Genomic DNA, 17,058 nt, shown 5'->3' on the forward strand with positions numbered 1-17,058 from the left:
ATGCCTGAGCGTCTTCAATTCATCTCCTCCCGCCTGTCTGTCTGTCCTGCCCACCATAATTTGTGACTCTGTCTGTCCTGTCCCACATAATTTGGGACTCTGTCTGTCTGTAAGGTCCACCATAATTTGCGACTCTGTCTGTCTGTCCGGTCCACCATAATTTGTGACTCAGGCCTCAGTTGACCGTGGCTCGGCTGCCCATCCTCTGACCTTGCTACCCTCAAGGGCGCATCCCAAATGGCACCCCATTCCCTAGACAGTGCACTATATTTGGAGTGCATTAGACAGGGAACAGGGAGTCATTTGGGACGTATCACAGGAGTCCCGAGCAGCCAGAGCAGAGCAGACACAGACAGAAGTGGGCCGCTGAGGCCACTGTAAATATCCCAGTGTCCCTAGAGAGGACAAGGAAGAGTCATAAAACGAACTGGGGGAATGAACGACCTTGGCCTTTATGCACACTCTATTTATATACGTGAGGCATGCTAGTGAGAGTGGCTGGAGAGGGTGTGCCAAGGTTGTGTGTGTGTGTTACTTTTTACAAAGCAGGAGGAGACTGGTTTACAGATCTGTCACAAGGAGAGGGAGATGAAGATTAACGGATTCTGTGTGATGTTATGTAAACATGTGAGCGCACACACACACACACACACACACACACCTGGAAGCATACACAGTGTATCAATAAGAGCCCAGACATACAGTGCATTCGGAAAGTATTCAGACCCATTCCCTATCTCCACATTTTGTTACGTTACAGCCTTATTCTAAAATGTATTAAATTGTTCCCCCCCCCCCTTATCAAGCTACACACAATATCCCACAATGACATTGCAAAAATAGGTTTTAATAAAATATCACATTTACATACCTATTCAGACCCTTTACACAGTCCTTTGTTGAAGCACCTTCGGCAGCGATTTCAGCCTTGAGTCTTCTTGGCTATGACATTACAAGCTTGGCACACCTGTATTTGGGGATTTTCTCCCATCCTTCTCTGCAGATCCTCTAAAGCTCTGTCAGGTTGGACGGTGAGCATCGCTGCACAGCTATTTTCAAGTCTCTCAAGAGATGTTTGATCGGGTTCAAGTCCGGGCTCTGACTGGGCCACTCAAGGACTTTCAGAGACTTGTCCCAAAGCCACTTTGTCTTGGCTGTGTGCTTACGGTCGTTGTCCAGTTGATAGGTGAACCTCTGCTGCAGTCTGAGGTCCTGAGCACTCTGGAGCAGGTTTTCATCAAAGATCTCTCTGTACTTTGCTTCGTTAATCTTTCCCTCAATCCTGACTATTTCCTAGTCCCTGAAAAACATCCCACAGCATGATGCTTCCACCACCATGCTTCACCGTAGGGATGGTGCCAGGTTTCTTCCGATTGGCATTCAGGCCAAAGTGTTCAATCTTGCTTTCATCAGATTAGAGAATCTTGTTTCTCATGGTCTAAGAGTCTTTTAGGTGCCTTTTGGCAAATCCCATTAAAATATACCTTTTACTGAGGAGTGGGTTCTGTCTAGCCACTCTACCATAAAGGCTTGATTGGTGGAATCCTGCAGAGAAGGTTGTCCTTCTGGAAGGTTCTCCCATCTCCACAGAGGAACTCTGGAGCTCTGTCAGAGTGACCATCGGGTTCTTGGTCACCTCCCTGACCAAGGCCCTTCTCCCCCGATTGCTCAGTTTGGTGGTCAGCTCTAGGAAGAGTCTTGGTGGTTCCAAACTTGTTCCATTTAAGAATGATGGAGGCCATTGTGTTCTTTGGGACCTTTAATGCTGCACAAATATTTTGATACCCTTCTCCAGATATGTGTCTTTACGGACAATTCCTTCGACCTCATGGCTTAGTTTTTGCTCTGACTGTCACGCCCTGACCATAGAGAGATTTTTTATGTCTCTATTTGGTTTGGTCAGGGTGTAATTTGGGTGGGCATTCTATGTGTTGTATTTCTTTGTGTTTGGTCGAGTGTGGTTCCCAATCAGAGGCAGCTGTCTATCATTGTCTCTGATTGGGAATCATACTTAGGCAGCCTTTTTTCCCACCTATGTTGTGGGATCTTGTATTGTTGCTGTTGAGCCCTACAAAGCTGTACGTTTCGTTGGTTTTCTCTTTCTTGTTTTTCCTGGATATTTTAAAAGAATATGAGTAACCTACCTCACTCTGCATCTTGGTCTCATTCGAACGACGGACGTCACAGAAGATCCCACCACAAAAAGACCAAGCAGCGTTTTCTGGAGGAGTGGACAAGGAGATACTGGAAGGCAAGGGACCCTGGGCACAGGCTGGAGAATATCGCCGTCCTAAGGAGGAAATGGAAGCAGCAACGCGGAACTGCGAAGATATGAGGAGTTGGCACAAGGAATGCATGCACAAGAGGCACATGGGGAGATTGCCGGAGTCAGGTTATAGACCTGAGCCAACTCCCCGTACTTACCGTGGGGAGAGTGTGACTAGTCAGGCCCCATGTTATGCGGCTCTGCGCAGTGTGTCTCCGGTGCGCATGCACAGCCCGGTGCACTACATTCCAGCTCCTCGCATTTGTCGAGCTAGAGTGGGCATTCAGCCTGGGCGGATTGTGCCGGCTCAGCGCTCCTGGCCTCCGGTGCGTCTCTTCGGTCCAGCATATCCTGTGCCGGCTCTACGCACAGTGTCTCCGGTGTGCTTTCACCGCCCAGTGTGTCCTGTGCCAACGCCCCGCAGTTGCCCGGCTAGGGTGAGCATCCAGCCAGGACGGGTTGTGCCAGCTCTGCGCTCCAGACCTCCAGTGCGTCTCTACGGCACAGTATATCCTGTGCCAGTTCCACAAACAAAGCCTCCAGTGATGATCCATGGCACGAAGCCTCCAGTGATGATCCATGGCATGAAGCCTCCAGTGATGATCCATGGAATGAAGCCTCCAGTGATGATCCATGGCAAGAAGCCTCCAGTGATCATCCATGGCACGAAGCCTCCAGTGATGATCCATGGCATGAAACATCCAGTGATGATCCATGGCACGAAGCCTCCAGGGATGATCCATGGCACGAAGCCTCCAGTGGTGATCCATGGCACGGAGCCTCCAGTGATGATCCATGGCACGGAGCCTCCAGTGATGATCCATGGCCCGGAGCCTGCAGTGAGGATCCATGGTACGAAGCCTCCAGGGTCGGTCCCCAGTCCGGAGCCTCCAGCGACGGTCTCCAGTCCAGAGCCTCCAGTGACGGTCCCCAGTCCGGAGCCTCCAGCTACGGTCTCCATTCCGGAACTTCCAGCGACGGTTTCCAGTCCGGAGCCTCCAGCAACGGTTTCCAGTCCGGAGCCTCCAGCAACTGTCCCCAGTCCGGAGCCTGCAACGAGGGTCCCCAGTCCGGGGCCTGCAGTGAGGGTCCCCAGTCCGGGGCTTGCAGAGAGGATCCACAGTACAGGGTCGGCAACGAGGGTCCCCACACCAGAGGTGCCACCAAAGTGGGGGGAGCCATAGGTGGAGCGGGGTCTGCGTCCCGCACCGGAGCCGCCACCGAGGATAGACGGCCACCCGGATCCTCCGGTTCAGGTTTTGCGGCCAGAGTCCGCACCTTTGGGGGGTGGGGTACTGTCACGCCCTGACCTTAGAGAGCCTTTTTATGTCTCTATTTGGTTTGGTCAGGGTGTAATTTGGGTGGGCATTCTATGTCTTGTATTTCTTTGTGTTTGGCCGAGTGTGGTTCCCAATCAGAGGCAGCTGTCTATCTCTGATTGGGAATCATACTTGGGTAGCCTTTTTTCCCACCTATGTTGTGGGATCTTGTTCTTGTATCGTTGCTGTTGAGCCCTACAAGGCTGTACGTTTCGTTGGTTTTCTCTTTCTTGTTTTTCCTGGTTGTCATTAAAGAATATGAGTAACCTACCTCACGCTGCATCTTGGTCTCATTCGAACGACGGACGTCACACTGACATGCACTGTGACGTCCGCAACTGTAGCATCTTATATAGACAGATGTGTGCCTTAGCAAATCATGTCCAATCAATTGAATTTACCACAGGTGGACTCCAATCAAGTTGTAGATGAATGGAAACAGGATGCACCTCAGTTAAATTGTGAGTCTCACAGCAAAGGGTCTGAATACTTATGTAAAGAAGGTATTTCGGTTTTTAAATTCTAAACAAAATGTGGAAAAAGTCAAGGGGTCTGAATACTTTCCGAATGCACTGTAAGTGGAGAGAGAATGAGAGCGAGACGGAGAAAGAGACAGAGAGTGAGATAGAGGAAGAGAGGGAAGGAAAGAGAAAGCCTGGACCTCATGTGCTGAACTGTGGAAGGCTGTGGCTGCGGTAATCATGATCTACTATGACTGTCAGTATTTAATAAAGTCACTGAAGACATGACTTAATCTACTGTCGGCAGCACACAGCACAACTCGATAAATATCCATTTGATATTTAGCCTAATAATAATAATTTGGTGGGTGCTTATTTGTGTCCCATTTAACACATGTACAGGTTTTTTTGGTTTGCTGCATATCCCTTTCTCCCTGAGACACCCTCAGAGAGTGGGGTCACGGCCAGAGTCAGCCATTATTAACAGCAACCCTGGAGCAATTAGGGTTAAGTGCCTTGCTCAAGGGCACGTCGACAGATTTTTCACCTTGTCGGCTCAGGTATTCAAACTAACAACCTAGATTCAACCAACAGGCCCAACGCTCTAACCGCTAGGCTACCTGCTGCCTATATATAAGGTGTCGAAAGCGTTCCACAGGGATGCTGGCTCATGTTGACTCCAATGCTTCCCACAATTGTGTCAAGTTGGCTGGATGTCCTTTGGGTGGTGGACCATTCACAGGAAGATGTTGAGCAGTTCTTGACACACTCAAAACTGTGCGCCTGTCACCTACTACCATACCATGTTCAAAGGCACTTAAATCTTTGCTCTTGCCCATTCACCCTCTGAATGGCACATATACACAATCCATGTCTCCATTGTCTCAAGGCTTAAAAATCCTTATTTTACTTGTCTCCTACACTTCATGTGCACAGATTCAAGTGGATTTAACCTCAAGTGACATCAATAAGCGATCATAGATTTCACCTGGATTCACCTGGTCAGTCTATGTCACGGAAAGGTAATGTGTTGCTGGGTGTTGTACACTCAATGTATGTTCAGTACCTCTGTCACAAGCAAAACATTACCCCCAGAATTACCCCTGGACCACAAATGATGTATCAACGAAACACAAAGCTTATAAATCACATTTGAACATAACAGTGTACATCTCTGCTGGCGAGATTGAATTGGGTGTCTAAACAGGGGGCTAGCCTGTCGAGAAATAGGCCTCTTCTGTTTCAGTCAGATGGATAGGGGGTCCATGCGTGGACTGGGGACTCCTGAGTCCTTCTGTGAACTTCCCCTAATAAGAGCAGCATGCCTGTGATGGCACGGAGAAGACATCAGTGCTATGATGCTCTGTTGCGCCGTGCTGCATCCCAAATGGCACTGTATTCCCTATGTATAGGGGAAGCACTAACGTACGGAATAGGGTGCCATTTGGGACGCAGACCTGGTGTTCTACGGCTGCATCTTGATAGTCTAAAGTCTCCGCATGCACTAATTTGAAGTGACATAATACTTAACGAGAAGGGGAAGCCACTTGACACTGGGTCACTCTCTCTGCCTCTGCCTCTGCCTCTGCCTCTGCCTCTGCCTCTGCCTCTGCCTCTGCCTCTGCCTCTGCCTCTGCCTCTGCCTCTGCCTCTGCCTCTGCCTCTCTGTGTCTGTCTCACCCTCTGCCTCTGCCTCTCTGCCTCTGTCTCTGCCTCTGCCTCTGACACTCTGTCTCTCTCAATTTCCAATTCAATTGAAATCGATTTATTGACATGGGAAACATACAGTATGTTTACATTGCCAAAACATGTGAAATAAACAATAAAAAAATTAACAGTAAACATTACACAGAGACATTTCAAATGTCATATTATGGCTATGTACTGTGCTGTAACAAAGTGCAAAAGGTAAAATAAATAAACATAAATATGTGTTGTATTTACAATGGTGTTTGTTCTTCATTGGTTGTACCTTTCTTGTGGCAACAGATCACAAATATTGCTGTTGTGATGGCACACTGTGGTATTTCACCTAATAGATATGGCAGTTTATTAAAATTTGATCTGTCTTCAAATTCTTTGTGGGTCTGTGTAATCTGAGGGAAATATGTGTCTTTAATATAGTCACATTGTACATTTGGCAGGAGGTTTGGAAGTACAGCTCAGTTTCCACCTAATTTTCTCTCTCTCTCTCTCTCTCTCTCTCTCTCTCTCTCTCTCTCTCTCTCTCTCTCTCTCTCTCTCTCTCTCTCTCTCTCTCTCTCTCTCTCCCATCATCCCTATTTCTTTCTTTCTTTCCTTCTTTCTTTCTCTCCCTCTCTCCCTCTCTCGCTCTCTCCCTCTTTTCCAACCCTCTCCCTGTTCCCCATACACCAGGCCAGAGACAGAGGAGCTAGCGAAAGGCCAGTCTAATGTCTTTACCAGGGTCTGTCTGTCCTAGCTGCTGCAGAGAGGAAGGGTGGATGGTTTTCACCGCACAAAGAGGGATCACAGAGTCGCAGAGGGAAAGGGATCTAGGGGTACCTCAGGGGTACTCTCTCTCCACCTCTCTCCCTCTCTACCATCCCTTCTCTTCCCACTTTACACCTCTTTCATTCTACACATCTTTATTCTACATTCATATCTCAATCATCCCCCCTCTTCATCATTCCTCACCGTGGCCCTTTCCTGCAGTCAATGTCCAAAAGCGCCCTCTTTGGCCTCATGGGTGGAATGTTATTTATATTTTTCATAATTTCAATACTATATGAATGAAAATAGTATTACTACGATAATCCGGTGTTTCTATGTCAAAAGGTTCTGCTATATTTCAGAATCAAATCAAATGTTATCGGTCACATACACATGGTTAGCAGATGTTGTAGTGAAATGCTTGTAAATGATTTCAGTCTTCTGTGATGTATATGAGGTGTAATATTGGGATGCAAACTCAAAATGTAATAAACGTCAACTCTATATTTTACATGTTACAGGTGTCTCATTACCATGTGTGTGAGGTGTATACAGTTGTTTCAAAAAAGATTTGTTTAAGACTATCAAGAATCACTCTGTGTGGCCCCTGATTTAGCCCACTGCAGTGAAAGGGTAACCATTAGCTATCAAAACCTAGTACAGGCCATGATCCTTCAACCCTCTACCACCTCATCTTCCAACCAATCCAACCACATAGAGCTGCAAATCAGAACCTTAATGCTTCCCAATCCCCCCCCCCCCCCCCCCCGGAGATCCTTATCAGGCTGCCTCCCCTCTCCCCAGAGGGCTAAAACAACAAGGATCAACATGTGGCCCATTCCCCCCACTGCTTTTGTTCTACAGGGGTCAGGCTCAGCACACAACGGGGTGCTGGACGGCCTGATGCTGAACAGCCTGGAGGAAGATTGGTGTGTGTGTGCGTGTGTGTGTGTGTGTTCATTGACAGCGTCAGAGTTGACAGAGTCCCAGAAGATCGCTCCAGCTCACTGTCACAGTCGGGCAACAGGAAAGAGTACAGGGCATGCCGTTCTCCAGCAATGCACACTCTCTGCACACACACTCTGACACACACACACACACACACTAAATCAGGAACGACACTGAGACACACAAACTAAATCAGGAAGGAAGAATTATGCTTTGTCCATCACTGAATTATGAACATTCCTATATACCGCTGTCTATCTTATTGATGTAGACCTAATCAGAAAGTATAGAAACACCCTTCTTTATTGTGATCTTCTCACCAGAGGGGCAAAACATTCCTCAAGCCCCGTCTACGGATCCACATCTAGACATCTCTCTCTGGGGAAAAATACCTCTCTGGGGAACCCCCCCCCCCCCAACAAATGCCTCAGAGGATCCTGTTAAATAATCAGATCTCAGTAACAGCCAATCAGAGCCAGAGAGAACCATCGCTCACCCAATGAGAGGAGGGGAGACTAGACTGTGCAGCACAGTTTCTGCATTCTATTAAAGCCACATTTGGGCAATAAATCTCTATCTGGTTTCCTGTCAGCCCTGAGCCTTGTATAATATTTTTTTTTATGCACACAGCCTGTCACGTAATTAGACCCAAATAAGAGGATGAGAAAATGAATGAATGATAGACAGGAGGAGGAGAGAGAGAAAGAACGTTGGGAAAACAAAACAGGGGGGGATGAGTGTATGCATGTGTGTATGAGAAAGATAGTGATATAGAGAGAAGTAGATTAAACCATGCTGGGTTTAACACACAAGCTGTGTGTGTGTGTGTGTGTGTGTGTGTGTGTGTGTGTGTGTGTGTGTGTGTGTGTGTGTGTGTGTGTGTGTGTGTGTGTGTGTGTGTGTGTGTGTGTGTGTGTGCGTGCGACTGCATGTGTGAATGGTCATTGGTATAGATCTGGAGTTGATCACGGTCCTGTGTTGGAGATGCAACAGTAGATACTAGATCCTAGATACTAGATCCTCTAGGGCCCACACTACTGGCAGACCGAACACACACACAGCTGTTACTGCACATATGAATTGCAGCCAGCACACACAGGGTGGACATCTCTTTCTCATTCTCTTGAGCTCATTCATTCTCTCATTTGATCTCTCTCTCTCATATAAGTCTACTGTCCGTCTCCCTGCCAGCCTCTGTTCAGTTTCTCATATCCACATGTTCTCTCTCTCCTGGCAGGAATCAGAGGTGTGGGCTCGAGTCACATGACTTGGATTCGAGTCTGACTCGAGTCACATGACTTGCGTTCGAGTCAGACTCGAGTCACAAATTTTACTAGAGACTCAACTTGATGGAAAATTAAAAATGACTTGGGACTCGACTTGAGACTGATGACTTGACATGATCCGGCCTGGTTTTGTAATGTTTTGTCACTCATTTTGTGGCACAGAGTCTCTGTGGATTATTCCCACACTTGCAAAAAAACGTGCAACAGATTGGCTAGTGAAACACACACTCGAACCTCTGATTGGACCAGCACACTGTCAAACAACACAGGTCGGGTGAGCTAGCGAACAGATTGCTGATTTGCTGTACAGCTATAGGATCGGGTGCAGTGCTAACGTCAAATTGTAGGGAGAGAGGATTGCCATAAATAAATACGCAGCTCCAAAAATAGTTTGGTGATCTATAATATAAACACTTTACTTTGCAAGCTCACCATCAATGGGGCAAGCAACAATTACTAGCAGAGGCTTACTGGTCTTTTGGTATGTCAACATTGCTTGAAATGGATCATTTACTTATGAAGCTTGCATTTGGAGATTGTTGTTAAAATGAATAATTACATAATTATTACAAACTTTCGTTTGGGTTTTATGCCGGCTGAAAAAAACTACATCGATACAGAACCATAGCAATGTGGGGAGGTCTGTCTTTCATCATTGTGTAGAGACCATCTCTGTGTAGAGACCACAAGTGGAGGGCTCTGGAGGGCCTCAGCACTATACGCAGCCATGCAGCTATTAAGCGTTAGTCAATTAGTTGACGTTGAATACAGTAACGCACAGTAAGTACATCTTAATCTAGGATCGTTCATCTAAGACAAGCCATATGTCAGGGGTAATAGAGTACATTCCAACCGCTAATTCTACCACAAATCCACTCAAGTACCCTCTGTCCTGCAATGTTAACGTTATCCCCTCTTCTCTTTCACTCTACTCCTCCTCCCTCTCACCAGCACAAATCTGCCGGGTCACTGAGTTATTGGTTAGCCTGAGTGTCCGTCTCTTTGTGCTATCATGTCATCTCCGTGTCACTCATTGTCATGCCAACTGGCAAGACACCAAACAGATCTGGAGCCAGGCTAGTTATTGGGTCTATCCACTCACAATCCCTCTAAACTTGCACTCCCATGTTCATTCCTCCCTCGCTCTCTCTCCTTCCTCTGTCCCCCCATTTGGTCAGGCCCAGTTACAGGGCCGCTATAGAGGTGTTTGTAGAGGACTTGGTCAGTCTGTTGTGACAGTTCTAAGTCCCTAAACAAACGGACCCCTGCCAGCGGAAGACCCATAATCCTCCCTGGTTACTCCCTGCAGGCCTGCAGTTCAAACCATCCCTTACATCACACCTCGGTTCCAGTGCCCTAGTCACACAGGAGGGCTTTGGTGCAGCTCGACAGCATGGAGCTAACAGCTAACAATTGTCATACTTGAGTAAAAGTCTAAAAGTATTTGGTTTCAAATATACTTCAGTGTCAAAAGTAAAAGCATAAATTATTTCAAATTCCTTATCTCAAGGAAACCAGACAGCACAATTTTCTTGTTTGTTAAATTTACAGATAGCCAGGTGCACTCTCCAACACTCAGACATCATTTACAAACAAAGCATGCGTGTTTAGTTAGTTCGCCAGATCAGAGGCAGTAGGGATGACCAGGGATGTTATCTTGATAAGTGTGTGAATTGGACCATTTTCCTATCCTGTTAAGCATTCAAAATGTAACGAGTACTTTTGGGTGTCAGGGAAAGTTGTATGGAGTAAAAAAAATTATGGAGTACATATCTTTAGGAATGAAGTGAAGTAAAAGTAAAAGTAGTCAAAAATATAAATTGTAAAGTAAAGTACAGATACTCCCCAAAATTACTTCAGTAGTACTTAAATTTATTTTTAAGTACTTTACACCGCTGGGAGCTAATGTATATGGATTTACTATAACAGTTACTGTTGTTGTATTGTACCGTGCTGTACCATACTATATTGAATCAAGCTATACCATACAATAACCAAAATCATATTGCATTGTTTTGTCCAGACATAAACGAAGTCTCTAGACAGCACACATGTGTTATGTTGCAACATGTCTCTAATGGCATCTAATTGTTTAGATCGACTCTCAGGACAAAGATTTAGCAAGTCAAGTATGAAATGAACCAATCTGGCTTCGATTACAATGCTTCTCTGCGTCACGCGTGTATTTGTTTGTGTGTGTCTATGTGTGTTGTACTGAATGTATGCATGTATGTGCGTGTGTGTGTGTGTGTATGTGTCCATGTGTGCTGTACTGAATGTATGTATGTATGCATGTATGTATGTGCGTGTGTGTGTGTGTGTGTGTGTGCGTGTGCATGCGCATGTGTGTGAATGATTGTATTTGTTTGTGTGTGTCTATGTGTGTTGTACTGAATGTATGTATGTATGCATGTATGTGTGTGTGTGTGTGTGTGTGTATGTGTGTGTGTGTGTGTGTGTGTGTGCGTGTGCGTTTGCGTGTGCATGCGCATGTGTGTGAATGATTGTATTTGTTTGTGTGTGTCTATGTGTGTTGTACTGAATGTATGTATGTATGTATGCATGCGCGCGCGTGTGTGTGTGTGTCCATGTGTGTTGTACTGAATGTATGTATGTATGCATGTGTGTACCCATGTGTGTATAAACTCTCTATATAAACAGCCAGACGAGGCCTGCGTGCCAGCATTCCTCCCTGTGATTGAGTGGTGATGGGCATTATCCTAAAACTGACCACACTTTATTTGTACTTTAACAGTACACAAGCAAATTGGAAATAGAGCAACCAAAGCAATATGAAAGACACAATAGAGACCACAAACTAACACAAACTGGGCCTGCATCCCAAATGGCATCCTATTCCCTATATAATGCACTACATTTGACCAAAGCCTATAGGGAAACCCATTGGGCTCTGATCAAAAGTAATGCACTATGTAGGGCTCTCCAGCCCTGTTCCTGGAGAGCTTCCCTCCTGTAGGTTTTCATTCCAACCCTAATCTAGCGCACTTGATTAGAATAATTAGCTGGTTGATAAACTGAATCAGGTTAGTTACAACTGGGGTTGGAGTGAAAACCTACAGGAAGGTAGCTCTCCAGGAACAGGGACTTTATGTAAGGGTGCAGGGTACCATTTGGGATGAAGTTTGTCTGAAAGGCCCAGATGTGAACGGAGAAATGAAAACAAGCCGTCCCTCCTCTCCGACACAATGAATAGAACATTTCATTCATGAGAAGATGAATAGTTGAGGGCGGGGCGGGGGGGGGGGGGGGGGGAATCTGAAAATGTGGCAGCAGCAGCATCTCTGACTGTCATCTTGATGTGGAGTCTTGCTGGAGTTATTGTGTCCTGGTGTCAAAGGAGCATCCCTCATAGACACGCAAACCCTTACTCTGTCTCTCTTCTGTGTGTCCCAAATGGCACCCTATTCCCTATGTAGTGCACTACTTTTGACCAGGGCCCATAGGGGAACAGGGTGCCGTTTGGGACGTACCCTCCCCGTGTCTCTCAGAGAACCATGGGATCTTTCTTTCTCTTGGCAGGCTGGACCGGTCCAGAGAGGCCAGTTAAACGTTCACTTGACCGTCCTCACTCTGTGACCCATTGCGACACTGACCGTGTATTTATCTTGGGACGGCATCGAGGAACGCTGTGGACGAGGGTTTGGATAAACACAGTGCAAGAAAACACTGGGTAGCAAATAAAGATGATTGTGTGCCATCTCTCATAAAGACAGCTGCTATTGCTGAGAGTGTTTAAGGGTTCTGAACTACAAGGTCAATGGACTACAAAATATCTGGGCCCATATCTAAGTGTGCTGATCTAGGATCAGGTAGCCCCTGTCCATAAAATCTTATTCATTATGATCTAAAAGGCACAATTGATCCTAGATCAGCAGTCCTTATCGTGAGATGCTTTATGAATACAGGCCTAGGAGACAAATGACACATGTTCTCCAAGACACATACAGTATAGTGTTACTGACAGGACACAAGATGAGAGGAGTAGTTATTTTGTGTTTTCTACATCTGTTTGTCAGTGCGACAACTTATATGGTTTCAGGAGATGTGACTGGCTAAGATCGCTGCTGTCCTTCCTATTTAGGTGATCTGGCCAGCCAACCCTTAGTGAGTCACTACCCTCAAATTTCCTCAACTTATATTCCATTTTCTTCCATTACACGTTACTGAGTGCACACTTATCTTTGAGCACTGCACACTAAACCCAGTGTAGCTCACTTGAAACAGAGAAAGTCGTTTTCAAGTCATTTTCCAAAGCAGTTTTCCATTCAAGGTAAAACGATCAACATCCCTGCACCAAACGACTCTTACTGACTCATGGAATACAGCATAAATAGATGACATCGATAAAACACAACAACCTCCTCCCTGGTAATCTAAATTTAACTACAAGCCTTGTCAAAGAGTTCCCAACTGAATCTCTGAGTAATAGAAGTCTTATAAACAGTGTCTCGAGAGTCTCCACAACCAGGCATATAAACAGTTGTTGCGCGATATCTAAGGAAGTCTCAAGGTTTTGCTCACCTGAGTATCCCATGATAAGCTGTAGACCACAGTATCAACCTAGAGAGTTTTCATCTGTATTTTTCGTAGCTGTCTACATACCACCACAGGCCGATGCTGGCACAAAGACCGCTGTATTCCACCATAAGCAAACAGGAAAATGCTCATCCAGAGGTGGTGCTCTTAGTGGCCAGGGACTTCAATGCAGGGAAACTTAAATCTATTTTACCAAATTTCTATCAGCATGTTAAATGTGCAACCAGAGGGAAAAAAACTCTAGACCACCTTTACTCCACACACAGAGACGTGTACAAAGCTCTCCCTCGCCCTCCATTTGGCCTCGCCCTCCATTTGGCAAATCTGACCATAATTCTATCCTCCTGATTCCTGCTCACAAGGAAAACTGAAAGCAGGAAACACCAGTGTCTCGGTCAATAAAAAAGTGGTCAGATGAAGCAGATGCTAAGCTACAGGACAGTTTTGCTAGCACAGACTGGAATATGTTCCGGGATTCATCCTATGGCATTAGGAGTACACCACATCAGTCATTGGTTTCATCAATAAGTGCATTGATGATGTCATCCCCACAAGGACCGTAGGTACATATCCCAACTAGAAGCCATGGATTACAGGCAACATCCGCACTGAGCTAAAGGTTAGAGTTGCCGCTTTCAAGGAGCGGGACTCTAACCCGGAACCTTATAAGAAATCCCACTATGCCCTCCGACGAACCAAACAGGCAAACTGTCAATACAGGACTAAGATTGAATCGTACTACACTGGCTCGTCGGATGTGGCAGGGCTTGCAAACCATTACAGACTGCCAAGGGAAGCACAGCCGAGGGCTGTCCTGTGACACACAAGGCTACCAGACGAGCTAAACTACTTCTATGCTCACTTCGAGGCAAATAACACTGAAACATGCAGGAGAGCACCAGCTGTTCCAGACGACTGTGTGATCACGCTCTCTGCAGCCGATGTGAGTAAGATCTTTAAACAGGCCAACATTCACAAGGCCGTAGGGCCAGATGGATTACCAGGACGTGTACTGTGAGCATGCGCTGACCAACTGGCAAGTGTCAGTAGCCATGAAATGTCTTCACTGACATTTTCAACCACTCCCTGTCCAAGTCTGTAATACCAACATGTTTCAAGCAGACCACCATAGTCCCTGTTCCTAAAAACACTGAGGTAACTTGCCTAAATGACTACCAACTCGTAGCACTCATGTCGTAGCCATGTAGTGCTTTGAAGGACTGGTCATGGCTCACATCAGCACCATTGCCCAGAAACCCTAGACCCACTCCAATCTGCATACCGCCCTAACAGATTCACAGATGATGATTCTCTATTGCACTCCACTGCCCTTCCCACCTGGACAAAAGGAACACCTATGTGAGAATGCTATTCATTGATTACAGCTCAGTGTTCAACACCATAGTGCCCTCAAAGCTCATCAATAAGCTAAGGACCATGGGACTAAACACCTCCCTCTGAAACTGGATCCTGGACTTTCTGACGGGCCGCCCCCAGGTGGTAAGGGTAGGCAACAACACATCCGCCACGCTGATCTTCAACACATGGGCCCCTCAGGAGTGCATGCTCAGTCCCCTCCTGTACTCCTTGTTCATTCATGACTGCAGGCACGACTCCAACACCATCATTAAGTTTGCCGACGTCACAACAGTGGTAGACCTGATCACCGACAACGACGAGGCAGCCTATAGGGAGGAGGTCAGAGACCTGGCCGTGTGGTGCCAGGACAACAACCTCAACGTGATCAAGACAAAGGATATGATTGTGGACTACAGGAAAAGGAGAACCAAGCACAAGTTCCTTTGTGTCCACATCACCAACAAACTAACTTTGTCCAAGCACACCAAGACAGTCGTGCCCTATTCCCCTTCAGGAGACTGAAAAGATTTGGCATGGGTCCTCAGATCCTCAAAAGGTTCTACAGCTGCACCAATGAGAGCATCCTGACTGGTTGCATCACTGCCTGATATGGCAACTGTTCGGCCTCAAGAAGGTCAAGGATTACAGTACGGCACAGTACATCACTGGGGCCAAGCTTCCTGCCATCCAGGACCTCTATACCAGGCGGTGTCAGAGGAAGGTCCTAAAAATTGGCAAAGACTCCAGCCACCCTAGTCATAGACTGTTCTCTCTGCTACCGCATGGCAAGCGGTACCGGAGAGCCAAGTCCAGGTCCATGAGGCTTCTAAACAGCTTCTACCCCCAAGCCATAAGACTCCTGAACATCTAATCAAATGGCTACCCAGACTATTTGCATTGCCCCCCCCTTTTACGCCTCTGCTACTCTCTGTTATTTATCTATGCACAGTCACTTTAATAACTCTACCTACATGTACATATTACCTCAACTACCTCTGTACCGGTACCCCCCTGTAAATAGTCTCGCTATTGTTATTTTACTGCTGCTCTTTATCTACTTGCTACTTTTATTTCTTATTCTGATTAGATTTTTTTAACTGCATTGTTGGTTAGGGGCTTATAAGTCAGCATTTCAATGTAAGGTGACGAATAACATTTGATTTGATTTGCCACACACACGCACACACAGAGAGAAAGTCTGTAGACTCTGATGAGCACATTGAGTCATAGTCACATTTCCATCACCAGATGCTTTGCAGGGCATCAACCAGCACCATCACATACTGCAGAGGAAATTCAAAACAGCATTCCTATCCCAAACTGAAACATCACAGACAATTAAATCACCAGAAGCCAAATGGTTTTCATAAAGTTTGTCAATTTGTCCGAGTGGTCCAACTGAAGCCCCGTTCCCTGACAAGAGAGCAGAGCATCCCTCATGTATCCTCAAACAAAGTCTTCACTAAAAAGAGTACCAGTTCCATGTGTGTCATGGAAGAGACATGTGGGCTGTTCCTGCCCAGTAATAACACACCACGGGCCATTGTCTGTGTGTGGCGGGCATGTTGTATATGTGTGTGTGTGTGTGTGTGTGTGTGTGTGTGTGTGTGTGTGTGTGTGTGTGTGTGTGTGTGTGTGTGTGTGTGTGTGTGTGTGTGTGTGTGTGTGTGTGTGTGTGTGTATGTGTATGCATGCACGTGTGTGTGTCTGTCCGTGCCTGCTGAGTGTATTGACCGACATCAGAAAGTCAAGTGTATCCTGAGGCTTTCTCCCACTGTGTCCCGTCTCCCTCCCACTGTTCCCCAGAGTCCCTGCCCCTAATCCTGCTCCCACAGGCTTCCACAGTCTCCCAGGAGCCTAATCAAAACCCAGCATCAGCCTTGACCTCTAACCCTGGTCGTAATGGCTCTGATTGAGCCCTCATCCCCAACTAACCCTCACAGGGCTACACCTCACAGCTGCACCATCCCTCCACCCCCATCACTGCACCTCTGATTCATGCCCCACTGACACACACATTGGGGGGCACCGACTCAGTGACCTCTAACCTCTATAGCTGACTCTGTAATCCCCCTCCCCCTGATCCTCAGGCCGTGCCCTGCCCTGCAGCGGGATGTGTGTGTGTGTGTGTGTGTGTGTGTGTGTGTGTGTGTGTGTGTGTGTGTGTGTGTGTGTGTGTGTGTGTGTGTGTGTGTGTGTGTGTGTGTTTGAGGATGGTGCAGTGAGGTGTGAGAGGCAGGAAATGAGCATCAGTGGGACAATAAGCCTGAATTCAGATCCAATCAGCCAGCCAGCATGTGTGTGTGTGTGTGTGTGTGTGTGTGTGTGTGTGTGTGTGTGTGTGTGTGTGTGTGTGTGTGTGTGTGTGTGTGTGTGTGTGTGTGTGTGTGCATGCGTGCCTGTGTGTGTGT

At 46.6% G+C, this 17,058-nt stretch overlaps 1 protein-coding gene across 7 annotated transcripts in view; it reads right to left on the reverse strand.

Moving 5' to 3' along the window:
- The window catches only part of LOC109864605 (collagen alpha-1(XXIII) chain), a 204,965-nt gene that overhangs the window by 127,314 nt on the left and 60,593 nt on the right, over positions 1 to 17,058 (reverse strand). The gene's annotated exons all lie outside the window — the stretch shown is intronic.

Source organism: Oncorhynchus kisutch, linkage group LG19 (assembly GCF_002021735.2).
Source record: "Oncorhynchus kisutch isolate 150728-3 linkage group LG19, Okis_V2, whole genome shotgun sequence".
Lineage (NCBI taxonomy): Eukaryota > Metazoa > Chordata > Actinopteri > Salmoniformes > Salmonidae > Oncorhynchus > Oncorhynchus kisutch.